This window comes from Dendrobates tinctorius, unplaced genomic scaffold (genome assembly GCF_039654945.1).
Source record: "Dendrobates tinctorius isolate UK_male_01 unplaced genomic scaffold, ASM3965494v1 ptg000046l, whole genome shotgun sequence".
NCBI lineage: Eukaryota > Metazoa > Chordata > Amphibia > Anura > Dendrobatidae > Dendrobates > Dendrobates tinctorius.
The window spans coordinates 73,634,129-73,649,324 of record NW_027361714.1 but is presented as its reverse complement, the minus strand read 5'-3'; positions in this window follow the sequence as shown (position 1 = coordinate 73,649,324).

Sequence of the window (15,196 nt, the reverse complement as noted above, 5' to 3'; positions counted from 1 at the left end):
AAAGCTACGTTAAAACCAAGCACACCATTGTTTTTCTTGTGAAATTCTCAATAATTTTGATGTGTCACATGACCCTCTTCCCATTGGAAAAAATAAAGTTGAATCCAAAATGACTGATTTCAAAACGGCCTCCATGGTCATCATCATCATCCATCTTGAAAAGTTTCCCCCCTCATATGTATTAATGTGCCACAAACAGGAAGTTGACATCACCAACCATTCCCATTTTATTTAGGTGTATCTATATAAATGGCCCACCCTGTAGATGAAAAAAGGGTTTACCTGATGCAAGTGTTGATAAGAGCTGTGGTGAGGTGCGGCAAGGAAAGAGTGCTGTGGCTGTTTCGCTAAAGAGTTTCTTCACACTGGGGCTGAGGTAGGTATTAAGGTAGGAGGATTTATATGCCCAATGTACAGGTGCCGTCTAGGGACATGGCGGATAGCGTGGCAGGAAGGTCCCGTGTGTTACGATGGCACATAAAGCTGATGGAGGATTCCCAAGGCAAAACGGACTTCCGGGCAGGCGTGCTATGACAAAGTTAACATAATATAATGACAAAGGTATATAGCAGCATCATCTATATCCCAAAAATGAGTTCAGCTGCTGCAAATCCAGGACCATTATAGGATCAATCGCTATATAATGTATTTATAAGCAGAAATGTGGAAACCAAAAATACGACCAGAAGATCCTTAATTTAGCAAAAATGAAGGAACATGTGCAAAAATAAGCAAAATAGTGCAAAAGGACGTGCAGACCTAACCACGGCCAAGGGATGCTTTATAGATAATATATGCCACAATTCTGAGTGCAAACAATTATGACTAGCACCCTAAGGTAAACTGCCATGTTGTGTTAAGGGAACACATAAAAATCAAAACACCAGCACAATAGTGCATACGAGATTCCTTAAGGAGCACTGGAGGCGGCCATATTCTGAGGCTGATATGTATACCAGGATAAATATAAATAGAAAATACCTCACATGTGCCCTTAACAATAGCAAGTGGCACGGCCAAAATACGGCCTATTAATCCACACCTAATAACAGCAGCCTCAAAATACCCATAACATAAAGTTGTGCACTGTCGAGCAGCGGTAGCATACTTAAGCAGTGAAGAGGCAGTGACCCACAAAGTTCAAACACAAAGTCTCTTTAATGTGTTACTTCACACATAAAAGTCCAATTCACACACAAGTGTTCAGCTTACACCAGTTCATAGCACTACATAGTACACTGCATCCTTTAGAATGCAGTCACTACACATTCTAGTCCTCCACTGACTAGTTCCCATGGGTGTCCTGTATCACAGCTACTGACAGCTGTACACAGTCCTCGATATCCTCTGGGTCATAGCTGGGCACCATATCCACCTGGTTGCAGCTATTAAACATGCTAATCCTTTATTCTGGCACAGAATATCTATCTCTGGTTCACCTTGGGGCACAGGACATCCACCTCCGAGACCAGTCACTGTGGACGGCAGCACCATTGTGAATGCTGTGGGTGCCAGGCCTATTGGCCCCGCTCTGTCCTATGCTCTGCCCACCAACTGCTCTGCTCAGCAACAAGCACCAACTCACTCTGGCCCTGGACACACCTGATACTCCTCAGACCTTTCTTGCTGGTCTTTTAACATAGGAACCTGTGGCTTTTAGCCACATGGAAAACCTGGGTCTGGAATGGAAGAGACTGCAACACTTTAATACTGCAATCTGTTTCAAACACAACATCCAGAGCAGGTTTTCCGTACATCCGCCTTGGACACTAACATGTCCAAGACTAACACTCACTTCTATTATCAGTCTGCATTGCAGTCACAGCTACACCCGCCCATGACTGCCATGTACACCTATGGCCTTCATACACCTCCGTGCATATCCTGGGGAGACTACACAGTGACCCCTACCTGTGACGTTTGGCACTGCTTCACCATTGCAAGCCCAACTACGCCTGTGACTGCAATGCATTCCCTTGGCCTCAATACGCCTCTGTGTGCATCCTGGGGAGAACATACAGCGCCCCCTAGCTGTAACAGGGGTCACTGCCTCACAGCATCTACTGGAGGTTGTTGATTTGCCTACATGACATATATTATTGCAAACAATAAGAAATGCATTGGTCAACACTAAAATAGGGGGGGAAGCCAGCACTGCTTAAGGTTAGAACGCATAAATTGGAGTGCATATGCACATAATGTCTAGCTGTATTCAAAAATGAGATATTTAGCAAAAAAATTGATCAATTCAATTGAGCCACCCCGCCGCGCCAAGGCAATCTCATATGGGGGGTCCTACTCTATATATTTTTAATAAATGCTGTGCCATTACGGCCTCCTAAATACATTTAGAGCATGACCACATCAAGTGCAATCTGTACCTGAACATTACTGGATCGCTCCCATGAAGCCAGATGGAGCAAGTGCAGATGAAGGCCAACCAGGTCTGAACATAGACATATCAGGAATGGCCTCCACACATTGCCTGACCAGCAAACATAGATGAAGGGCGATGTTGGCCCAGACACAGGTGCACAATTAAATAAAGCTTGGGGCAGGGCGGGGCTGCCGTGTGTGTGCACAGCAGCCTAATCCATCACAATGAACACAGAAAAATTATGGCGGACATAACCAAGCGTGCACGGCAACAGTGGTGGTGAGCCACAAACCAACGACAAGAAAATAGGGGGGGAAGCCAGCACTGCTTAAGGTTAGAACGCATAAATTGGAGTGCATATGCACATAATGTCTAGCTGTATTCAAAAATGAGATATTTAGCAAAAAAATTGATCAATTCAATTGAGCCACCCCGCCGCGCCAAGGCAATCTCATATGGGGGGTCCTACTCTATATATTTTTAATAAATGCTGTGCCATTACGGCCTCCTAAATACATTTAGAGCATGACCACATCAAGTGCAATCTGTACCTGAACATTACTGGATCGCTCCCATGAAGCCAGATGGAGCAAGTGCAGATGAAGGCCAACCAGGTCTGAACAGACATATCAGGAATGGCCTCCACACATTGCCTGACCAGCAAACATAGATGAAGGGCGATGTTGGCCCAGACACAGGTGCACAATTAAATAAAGCTTGGGGCAGGGCGGGGCTGCCGTGTGTGTGCACAGCAGCCTAATCCATCACAATGAACACAGAAAAATTATGGCGGACATTATTATTATTATTATTTATTGTTATAGCGCCATTTATTCCATGGCGCTTTACATGTGAGGGGGGTATACATAAAAACAAGTACAATAATCTTAAACAATACAAGTCATAACTGGTACAGGAGGAGAGAGGACCCTGCCCGCGAAGGCTCACAATCTACAGCGGGATGGGTGATAATACAGTAGGCGAGGGTAGAGCTGGTCGTGCAGCGGTTTGGTCGATCAGTGGTTACTGCAGGTTATAGGCTTGTCGGAAGAGGTGGGTCTTCAGGCTCTTTTTGAAGGTTTCGATGGTAGGCGAGAGTCTGATATGTTGTGGTAGAGAGTTCCAGAGTAGGGGTGATGCGCGAGAGAAATCTTGTATGCGATTGTGGGAAGAGGAGATAAGAGGGGAGTAGAGAAGGAGATCTTGTGAGGATCGGAGGTTGCGTGCAGGAAAGTACCGGGAGACGAGGTCACAGATGTATGGAGGAGACAAGTTGTGGATGGCTTTGTATGTCATGGTTAGGGTTTTGTAATGGAGTCTCTGGGCAATTGGGAGCCAGTGAAGGGATTGACAGAGGGGAGAAGCTGGGGAATAGCGGGGGGACAGGTGGATTAGTCGGGCAGCAGAGTTTAGAATAGATTGGAGGGGTGCGAGAGTGTTTGAGGGGAGGCCACAGAGCATGAGGTTGCAGTAGTCAAGGCGAGAGATGATGAGGGCATGGACTAGGGTTTTTGCAGATTCTTGGGTGAGGAATGAACGGATGCGTGAAATATTTTTGAGTTGAAGTCGGCAGGAAGTGGAAAGGGTTTGGATATGTGGTTTGAAGGAGAGATCAGCATCAAGGATTACTCCGAGGCAGCGAGCTTGTGGGACTGGGGAGAGTGGGCAGTCATTTACTGTAATTGATAGGTTCGTAGGGGGGGTCACGTGAGATGGGGGAAAGATGATGAATTCTGTTTTGTCCATGTTGAGTTTCAGATATCTAGTGGAGAAGAAGGATGAAATAGTGGACAGACATTGAGGGATTCTGGTTAGTAGGGAGGTGATATCTGGTCCAGAGATGTAGATCTGTGTGTCATCAGCATAAAGATGATACTGAAAGCCATGAGATTCTATGAGCTGTCCCAGGCCAAAGGTGTAAATAGAGAACAGCAGGGGCCCTAGGACTGAACCTTGTGGGACTCCGACAGATAGGGGGCGAGGTGAGGAGGTGGTGTGTGAGTGGGAGACGCTGAATGTCCGGTCTGTTAGGTATGATGAGATCCAGGAGAGGGCCAAGTCTGTGATGCCGAGGGATGAGAGGGTCTGTAATAATAGGGAATGGTCCACTGTGTCAAAGGCAGCCGACAGGTCCAGGAGGAGGAGGACGGAGTAGTGTCGCTTGCTCTTGGCAGTTAAGAGGTCATTGGTGACCTTAGTAAGGGCAGTTTCAGTGGAGTGGTGTGACCGGAAGCCAGATTGTAAGCGGTCGAAGAGGGAGCAAGAAGAGAGATGGGAGGACAGTTCAAGGTAGACGTGTTGTTCCAGTAGCTTGGACATAACCAAGCGTGCACGGCAACAGTGGTGGTGAGCCACAAACCAACAACAAGAAAATAGGGGGGGAAGCCAGCACTGCTTAAGGTTAGAACGCATAAATTGGAGTGCATATGAGATTGCCTTGGCGCGGCGGGGTGGCTCAATTGAATTGATCAATTTTTTTGCTAAATATCTCATTTTTGAATACAGCTAGACATTATGTGCATATGCACTCCAATTTATGCGTTCTAACCTTAAGCAGTGCTGGCTTCCCCCTCTATTTTCTTGTTGTTGGTTTGTGGCTCACCACCACTGTTGCCGTGCACGCTTGGTTATGTCCGCCATAATTTTTCTGTGTTCATTGTGATGGATTAGGCTGCTGTGCACACACGGCAGCCCCACCCTGCCCCAAGCTTTATTTAATTGTGCACCTGTGTCTGGACCAACATCGCCCTTCATCTATGTTTGCTGGTCAGGCAATGTGTGGAGGCCATTCCTGATATGTCTGTGTTCAGACCTGGTTGGCCTTCATCTGCACTTGCTTCATCTGGCTTCATGGGAGCGATCCAGTAATGTTCAGGTACAGATTGCACTTGATGTGGTCATGCTCTAAGTGTATTTAGGAGGCCGTAATGGCACAGCATTTATTAAAAATATATAGAGTAGGACCCCCCATATGAGATTGCCTTGGCGCGGCGGGGTGGCTCAATTTAATTGATCAATTTTTTTGCTAAATATCTCATTTTTGAATACAGCTAGACATTATGTGCATATGCACTCCAATTTATGCGTTATAACCTTAAGCAGTGCTGGCTTCCCCCTCTATTTTCTTGTTGTTGGTTTGTGGCTCACCACCACTGTTGCCGTGCACGCTTGGTTATGTCCGCCATAATTTTTCTGTGTTCATTGTGATGGATTAGGCTGCTGTGCACACACACGGCAGCCCCACCCTGCCCCAAGCTTTATTTAATTGTGCACCTGTGTCTGGACCAACATCGCCCTTCATCTATGTTTGCTGGTCAGGCAATGTGTGGAGGCCATTCCTGATATGTCTGTGTTCAGACCTGGTTGGCCTTCATCTGCACTTGCTTCATCTGGCTTCATGGGAGCGATCCAGTAATGTTCAGGTACAGATTGCACTTGATGTGGTCATGCTCTAAGTGTATTTAGGAGGCCGTAATGGCACAGCATTTATTAAAAATATATAGAGTAGGACCCCCCATATGAGATTGCCTTGGCGCGGCGGGGTGGCTCAATTGAATTGATCAATTTTTTTGCTAAATATCTCATTTTTGAATACAGCTAGACATTATGTGCATATGCAGTCCAATTTATGCGTTCTAACCTTAAGCAGTGCTGGCTTCCCCCTCTATTTTCTTATTGGTCAACACTGCATTATGTATTAGTCAAAACAAGCTTTAGGAGCTGAAACTCCTAAACCCTTCATCCAATTTTAATGTGGTGTGGTGTAGTGACCACTGTGTCCACTAGGGGGTGCTGTGTGGATGTCGGAGGAATGAGGATGAATGGCAGAGTCATGAATGACCATTATTTATCTCAAGGTGGGTGGCCTTGAGATGGAGACTGATGTGTGTGTTGCTCAGCAGTGATACTGCTGACGTGTTGTGTCAATGTGTCCGGGAGAAGTCTCCAGGTAACTGGGGAGACGGGCGGACCCAGTTACCTATAAACCCACCCAGGGGGTATGTTTAAGGACGCTATTCCAAACTGTGTGTGAATGGTTCAAGGACCTGTGATGAGGTCATAGCCATGTGACCCGCTGGGCGTGGCTACGGACCATATAAGGTGGCCAGGGTAGGTCACATGTGGTGAAAGCAGGGACCTGGTTGGTACGTTGTGAAAGGTCCCGCTGGGAGATGTGTCTCCTGGCTAAAAGCATGTGGAGTGGCTGTGTGTAATGGCTGCACGTGCCTGGTGATTCCCGGGAGGGAATGGATGTCTGCAGCATGGAGAAACAGCCATGAGGAAACCCGGACGTGGGTGAGATAGCTATGAGGCTGAAGAGCCTGTGTATGCCAACCTGTGTGACCACAGGGAGGACAGAGCGAAGCTCTGTCAAGGACGCTATGCTGATATGAACTTTATGTTGCTTGCTTTGGTTTATGCTGCATAAATAAACCACATGGACTATAATGGTTTTATGGAAGACCCGTGCAGGATCTGGTTTTGTGGTGGCTAAGCGAGAATCCCCTATGTGAATGACAGCGCTACCTCACAGTGGATACCCTCAAATGAAATCTGAAAGTCTGAACTTCAACTGCATCTGAAATGTTTTGTTTAAAATTCATTGTGGTAATGTCTAGAACCAAAATTAGAAAAATGTTGTCTCTGTCCAAATATATATGGACCTAACTGTATATTAAAAGGATAAAGACTTTGATGGTAGTGTTGCTTTAAAAGTTGCCTGAATCTTTAAAATGTCACACATTACTAATGATATACCCGTGCCTGGAGTGGGCCTGGAGTGGGGGGGTCTTTATGTGGTGCTGTGCTTAGGTATTTATAATGAAGACAGCTGACAGGTCACTGATCCCTCTCTGACCTGCCTGCTAGTTTACATAATGAATACCTGTACATACTGAAGAAAAAAACCCTTCTGCAAGCAGGTGCCAGCCATGGCACCTGCGCTGCAGCATAATCACATTTTTAGTGTCCTTGTAATAACTGTTCTTCTTGAGAGAGCTGCTATTGTGCAGGCGCTGGTGATGCCATCTTGCTGGAGAAGAAAAAAAATTTCCTCCTCCAAGATCTTCCCCATCCCCCTGGGAGATGAGGTTTAAGAGAAAGATAAACAAGTCAAACTCAACCTCCACAAAAAGAAGCCTGCGAATTAAAGCTCTAACATCTTCTCAAAAACTAATGACCTCCAAACAATAAAATGACTAAAAAATGTGGTACTGAGAGCCCACCTGTGAGCTACAACGCCAACATAGGTTCGAGAGCTCCATGGTGTGATACCAGAACATCAGTATTTTATACTGGTTCACCTTATAGAGAGTGCAAATAGAAGATTTGTCCGCTTTTCCCCAAATTTGTTGCCAGGTTTGGGGTGACATCCCCTTCCCAGAATAGACTCACCTCTACTCATGTTCAGATGTGTTGACCCACTTTACAGCTATATATAACCTGTATATATCCGAGATTAATCCCTTAGTTGATGGGCCTCGTTTGTAAATCCTCTCAAAATCAGACGGTAAAGACACGTTCGATGCTCCATAAAATGATAAAGCAAGATGTTTAATCTGCATATACTGAAAGAACTCCCTATTAGATATGGCAAATCTAGACATGACATCATCAAACGAAAGGACCTCCAGAGTTTTCCCCTCCACCAGATCCACAAATCTGAACAATCACGCTGAAATCCACAGTTGAACCATTGCAGGATCCATGCTATTTGGTATCAGAGGTTGATAAATGAATGATATCACTGGCAAATTGGGAGAGGTCAGATTAAACCTCCTCTTACATGAAAGCCAAACCTCCCTCGTAAACTGCATAGGGCCCAATAGCGAAACTGGAACCCTGATAGGCTTATTTGTCTACAATAGGGAGTTCGGATGAATTGGGGCCAACCATAGTTTTTCTATTGCCGTCCACTTGTTAAAACAGTGAGGCCCAGGAGGGGATCTTGCGCAAATGGTAGCCAACAATGTCAGGAATGGATAGCACCCCCCCTGCGTTTTATGAGATGAGGACATGCTTAGAGATCCGATGATACTTACCATTCCAGATGAACCTTATTTCACATTGTGATAAAACACTCCGGGATCGCCTTTGCTGGGGTCAAAGGTCACGTGCGTTTAGCATGAAACTCAGGCGCACAAGCTGGGGTCCGGGTATAACTGACACTGCGTCAGGTTTACTAAAGGTGAAAGCAATACACAAAGGAAATAAAACATAAAACAAATCCTTGCCTGTCCGGCACTAACTAAACAAGATCCGACCTAACTACCAACTGGTGGGCTTCTCCCATCCAGCCAAACCACAGTTACAGTGGGCACTGCTTCCACTCACGTGTGTCTCTCACACAGACAGACTCTCTGTGTCCCCAGGCTGAGACACTCACACAACCACCTGGCATCCTTTTATATCCGCCTCCCATTATTCATTAGTAACCAGGTGCGATACTGACCAGACTAGGCCACATAGGAAAGGTATCTGGGTGAGATATACCTGCCCTCATCCACTATTCCCACATGATTCTCACAACATGTAAAGCGCCATGGAATAAATGGCGCTATATAAATGCATAATAATAATAATAATTATAGCTGCCAGAAAGATGACTTCCAAAGCAAGCAAATAAAGGATCCTACCCTTTCTCAGGCTAGGACCAATGTAAAAGTGATAAATGGGGTACCTGTAGAACCTGGCTCTAGGCTGGCATATCCTTACATGGTCCTGGAGAATGATTTGCTATATCAGATAGAGAAAAAGGGGGAAGACACGGTGCAACTGTTAGTCATGCCAAAACCCTACCGGCGGCAAGTGCTGGACCTGGCCCACGGACATGTGATGCGAGGTCACCTGGGAGTCCAGAAAACCACCAAAAGGATATTATACTGTTTTGTTTGGCCAGGCATGCATCACGATATTCGTGTATATTGTGAGTCTTGTCCTGACTGCCAAGCCTCTGCACCTAAGCCCCGCTTCTGTAGCCCTTTGGTACCCCTACCTATTATTGAAGTCCCGTTTGAGAGGACTGGGATGGATTTAGTTGGGCCCCTTCCACGGTCTGCACGTGGACACCAACATATCCTGGTCATCTTGGATTATGCCACTCGTTACCCGGAGGCCATCCCTTTGCGTAACACGGCCACCAAGACGATTGCCAAGGAACTGGTGCATGTGTTTAGTCGGGTCGGTATACCAAAACAGATACTCACCGACCAGGGGACCCCCTTTATGTCCAGGGTAATGAAGGAGCTCTGCCGGTTGTTACAAAGCGAACTGTTACGCACATCCGTGTATCACCCTCAAACAGACGGGTTGGTCGAACAGTTCAATAAAACTCTGAAGCAGATGCTGAGAAAGGTGATAGACAAGGATGGTAAGAACTGGGACTATTTTCTTCCGTATTTGCTTTTTGCCATCAGGGAAGTACCCCAGTCTTCCATGGGATTCTCGCCTTTCGAGTTATTGTACGCCCGACGTCCTCGCGGACTGTTAGACGTCGCAAAAGAAACCTGGGAGGGTCAGATCACTTCGTTTAAAACGGTGATAGATCACGTAACACAAATGCAGGACCGTATTGCGGCTGTTATGCCTATCGTCAAAGAACACATGATGCAGGCTCAAAGAGCCCAAAAAAGAATCTATGATAGGGGCGCCAAGATCCGTACGTTTGCACCTGGAGATAGGGTGTTGATCCTGGTCCCCACGGTGGACAGTAAAGGGCATGTCACACTAAGCGATATCGCTAGCAATATCGCTATAACTTGTGACGTTATAGCGATATTGCTAGCGATATCGCTGTGTGATACTTACCTACAACCCGCTCCCCCGCTGGTTATCGCTGATCGCGCGAGAACAGGCTGGACTGTTTCTCGTCGTCAGCTTCCTGCGGCGCTTCCTGCTGTGACGACGAGCGACGCGTGGAGCCGGGCGGGAGGACGCAGGATCGCCTGGTGTGACAGGTAAGTAGCGACCCCCGTCCCCAGCGATGTCGCTAGTGAGATCTGCCTATGTGGCAGCTCACTACCGACCACTTAGCGATGTACCAGCGATCCTGACAGCGTCATATCGCTGGTCGGGATCGCTGGTACATCGCTAAGTGTGACAGTACCCTAAGTTCCTGGCAAAGTGGCAGGGCCCCTTTGAGATTAAGGAAAGAGTTGGTGAAGTAAACTACAAAGTATACCAGGCAGGTAAACGGAAACCTGAACAGATTTATCATGTAAATCTGATAAAACCCTGGAAAGATCGGTCTGCCTTGTCAGCGGAGCTGGCCCGTCCCGTCTGCTCGCATACCGTACCGGAGGTACGGGTTGCAGAGACTTTCTCGGAGCGGCAAAAGACTGAGGTCAGGCAGTTTCTACTTCACAACCAAAAGATTTTCTCAGAAAAACCCGGGCAGTTTCAAAGTAGTAGAACGCCTTGGGGAGGAGGAGAGACATTTTAATTGAGGCTATACGGCCTGTCAGGGAAAGCAAAAGTGACATCCACTTATCCAATAATTTTCTAAAATCACTAAATAGTGGCAGGAAATTGCAAGAATATAGAGCACAAGTAAACTACTTGACAGCTTCAGTCTTCCATCTAAATTTTAAGTTTAATTTTAAAAGATCCAGAACACCTTGAGGAATATTTAAAGGCATGGTTTCTGTTTTAGTAGTATTCCATTTATATCCCGATAGGCCCACATACACTTTTAAGGGTACGTGCACACGCTGCGGATTGATCCGCGCGGATTTAGCAAAATCCGCAGGTCAAAAGACCTGCAGTTTATCTGCGGATTAGCCTGCGGTTTTGCCCTGCGGTTTATCACCTCTACAATGGAGGTGATGGTAAACTGCAGCAAATCCGCACGGAAAAATCTGCACCGTCTGCACTGCGGTTTTCCATTTCCCATAGGATATTATGGTACTGTACACCACAGCAGAAACTGCTGCGGATCCGCAGGACCAAAACCGCTGCAGATCCGCAGCAGAATCCTGAGCGTGTGCACACACCCTAAAACATCCACTAGATTAGGTAATGTAGTGTGAAGTTTAGTAAGGGTCAAGAGGACATCATCCTCGAGCAACGATATCTTGTAAAGTTTGTTTGTAACCTCTACTCCTGAAATATTAGGATTTTGTCATATCATAGCTGCGAGAGGTTCTATACACATAACATATAGTAAAGACGATAGGAGGCATTCATAACGTGTGCCATTCGAGATGCTAACCGAGGGAGAGGAATGGAAAGGCAGTTTAACTGAGGCTGAAGGAGATCTTTACAATGCTCTTATAGCTCTTAAGGCACCTGAGATACCAAACGCTCTCATAGTCTCAAACAAAAAACGACCAATTAAGGCTACGTTCGGGGGCTATGCGGAGGGCTGCATACTTCCTCTGTTAAGCAAGTTGCATTTTGTGTGGATGGCGGGTGCGTCAAAACGATGCATCCGCATACATCCGCATGTCCTGTTTACCCAATGTTAAAGATAGCTACGCAGGATGCATGCAGAAGTATGCGTAAGTAGGCGGGGCATAACGGAAGTACGCAGCCCTCCACAGAGCTCCCGAACGCTAATGTGAACTCGGCCTTAAGGTACTGTCACACTTAGCAATGCACCAGCGATCCCGACCAGCGATATGACCCGGTCAGGATCGCTGGTGCATCGCTAAGTGGTCGCTAGTGAGCTGCCACACAGGCAGATCTCACCAACGACATAGCAGGGGTCGGGGGTCACTACTTACCAGTTAGACAAGGCGATCCTGACGTCCTCCCGCCCGCGTCCACGCATCGCTCGTCGGCGCCACACGAAGCCCAGCAGGAAGCGCCCGACGAGAAACGGTCCAGGACATTCTCGCGCGATCAGCGATAACCAGCGGGGGAGCGGTCAGCGGTAAGTATCGCTTAGTGTGACAGGGCCTTAAGTCTATCAAATGCCTTTTCTGAATCTAGACTCAAAATAAGGGTTTGTACATTATTTCTGTTGGAAATCTCTATCAAGTCTATAGCCCTTCTGGTGTTGTCACTCCCCTGACGAAAGGGAACAAAATCCACCTGATCATTATCAATAAATTGGGGTAGCCAGCAATTGAGCCTATAGGACAGCATGTGGGTGAAAATGACCGCTACGTCATCAGAAGTCATTTGCGTAATGCATCCCTGGGAACGGAACCTGCCGGCAGCGTCGATGAGGGCCGGGAGGACTCCGGGGGCCGACAGAGGGTAAGTATATCTCTATTTTTTATTTTTTAAATTATTTGTAACATTCTATCTTTTACTATTGATACTGCATAGGCAGCATCAATAGTAAAAAGTTGGTCACACTTGTCGAGCACTATGCTTGACAAGTGTGATCAACCTGTCAATCACTTTTCCAAGCCATGTTTCAAATCGCTTGGAAAAGCGCTAGCATTCTGCAAGCTAAAAACGCTTGCAATACGCTTGTGTTTTGCGGGAAAACACATGCAAATTCCGCATGCCTTCTACCCACGGCGGAGAGTTGTGGAAATGCTGCGGACAATTCCGCAGCATTTCCGCAACGTGGGCACATAGCCTAAATGTTCCAGCTTTATCATAATGGGCTTTCTGTATAAAGGCAATGTCAGCTTTCTGAGACTTCAATTCCCGTAAGGGAGCCTCCATTTTCTAGGGAGATTAAGACCCCTAACATTCATTGATATTATATGAGTCATAATGAGCAGGTAGATTACTCACACAAGCTGAGAACCCTGAGAATGTCTCCCTACCAAGGCCTCTCAGCAGATGATAATTCTCAGAGCTCTCCAGACAGTCACCTCTCTCCCATCCAAAAGACTGTGCCTGAACAAATGTTAAGGATGGAAACAGAAGGGCAAGGGAGAGACAAAGACAAGAACAAACAAAAGAACAGATTGCAAACCTTAGTAAATTAAGTACCATATGTCCCAGGAAAACCTCCTGGTCCAGGGCTACTCCTGTGGTCCAAACTGCACCCAACAGGATTGCAAAAATGGCAACATAATGAAAAAATCACCGAGGTGGTAGGGCCCAGAGTCTGACTTGCTCAAAGGCGAGAGAAAAAAGGAGTAAGAAAAGAAATCCAGAAAAAAGGAAAAAAACTCCTTTCCAATAGGTCAGAACCAGAGCTCCCCCAGGCCAATAATAATGACACCATGCGGATAATTCCTCTTAACATTTAAGCAGCTTCATTCATACAACTGAAATACTAATATACGAATGTGCCTGTATCAGCTAAAACTTGTGAATAGAAGTAGGCTATAAAAAGCCATTGTCAACATATTATGTCATTAAACATCCAATTCAAACATCACAATTAAGGATAATCTCAACGAAGTCTACTAGAAGGAAGTCTCTTATCCGACCTGTCTCCTGGACCTCCCCAATCTTCTTTTTTTCTGGTTTCAAACTGGGGGTGAAGGAGCACCTGCAAGTAAAGGAGCATCCCAGTCCTCAATCTGCAGCCCCATAAATTCACAAAAAGTTGGAAGGTCCTCCAAGGAGTCTAATGTCACTAAAATTCCTTCTCTACGAGCTGTTAGGGCAAAGGGGAAACCCCATCTGTAAGGGATACGAAGGTCTTTAAAAATAGATAACAAGGGTCTGAGGAGCTGTCTATTCTGTAGAGTGAAACGGGACAAATCTGGAAACAACTGGACCACAGTACCAGAATATATCTCTTTCTGTGTCCTAGCCTTTGTCATTATCCTTTCCTTGGTCTCATAGTCATGGAGACAACAGATGATATCACATGGATATGGGGATGACCCTGTCAAATTTGATAGGCGTAGAGGGAGGAACTCCTAGAACAGAGTTAAAGGTCTTCTGAAAAACTGATTTTGGATTTTCTTGAACATTAGATTCTGGAATGCCCCTCACCCTAATATTACACATCTTTCCCCTATTATCCAGGTCTTCTAGTTGAACTCGTAGATCTGACAGTCCTTTGTTGTGAAAGTTAACTGATGTGATTCAGCAACATGGAATCTGGTGGTATCATTATCCCCCCCAGAGAGTCTATCTGACCAGATAAACGCTGTAAGTCCTAACTCACACAATGTGAATTTAAAGTAATCTTTGGAAGGAAATTGTGAGAGAAGTCTTTTCCAGGATGATGAAATGGGAGCACCCATTTGACCCTCATCCTCCTCAGAGGACTCCCATGTGTAATTACTCAAGAACTTTGCATTATTAGTAGTGTGAGCTATGTTGGGGGAACCTGTCAGGGAAGCCACATCCCCTCCTTCTCTGCCTGTTCTGTTTCTACCCAGGGGTGTCTTCTTAGACCTGGGGGACATTGGGGACCCAGCTGTATGGTACGGCAGTAAGGGAGAGGCAACCACCTGCATCTCCCTGTGGCGGACCGCCATCTAGAATAACGCACTGCCCAAGAGAGACCAGCACCATCTAGTCATCCCAAGCCTGCTGCTTCTGTGATGTGCCACAACCCACCTGTCCTCCTTACCCCTGTCAGGTACATACTCGTCAGGAGAGTTCTGGAGTTCCTCTTCTCCCCTTCTTCCAAGTACAGCATCCCCATCGTGTTTTGTGGCGTCCTCCTCCTCCCAGCAAGATGGCAGCTGGACTCCTGCGCTTGTCAGCTCCCGCAAGTGAAGAGCGTCAAGAGCTTTTGCGTGGGTGGCAGGAATTGCACTTGTCAGCGCAGGAGTCTTCATCCTCCTGGGACCCATCCGAGCAGCGGGTAAGGAAGCCGGGACAGGTGTTTATAGCTGCTTGCAAACCAGGCCTGGCAGGAGCTCCACAAACACACATCAGCTCAGCATCCGGAGTTCTCGTCTCATTTCATATGGCTTTACATGCATGTTGATGTGCGTAGCATACTGT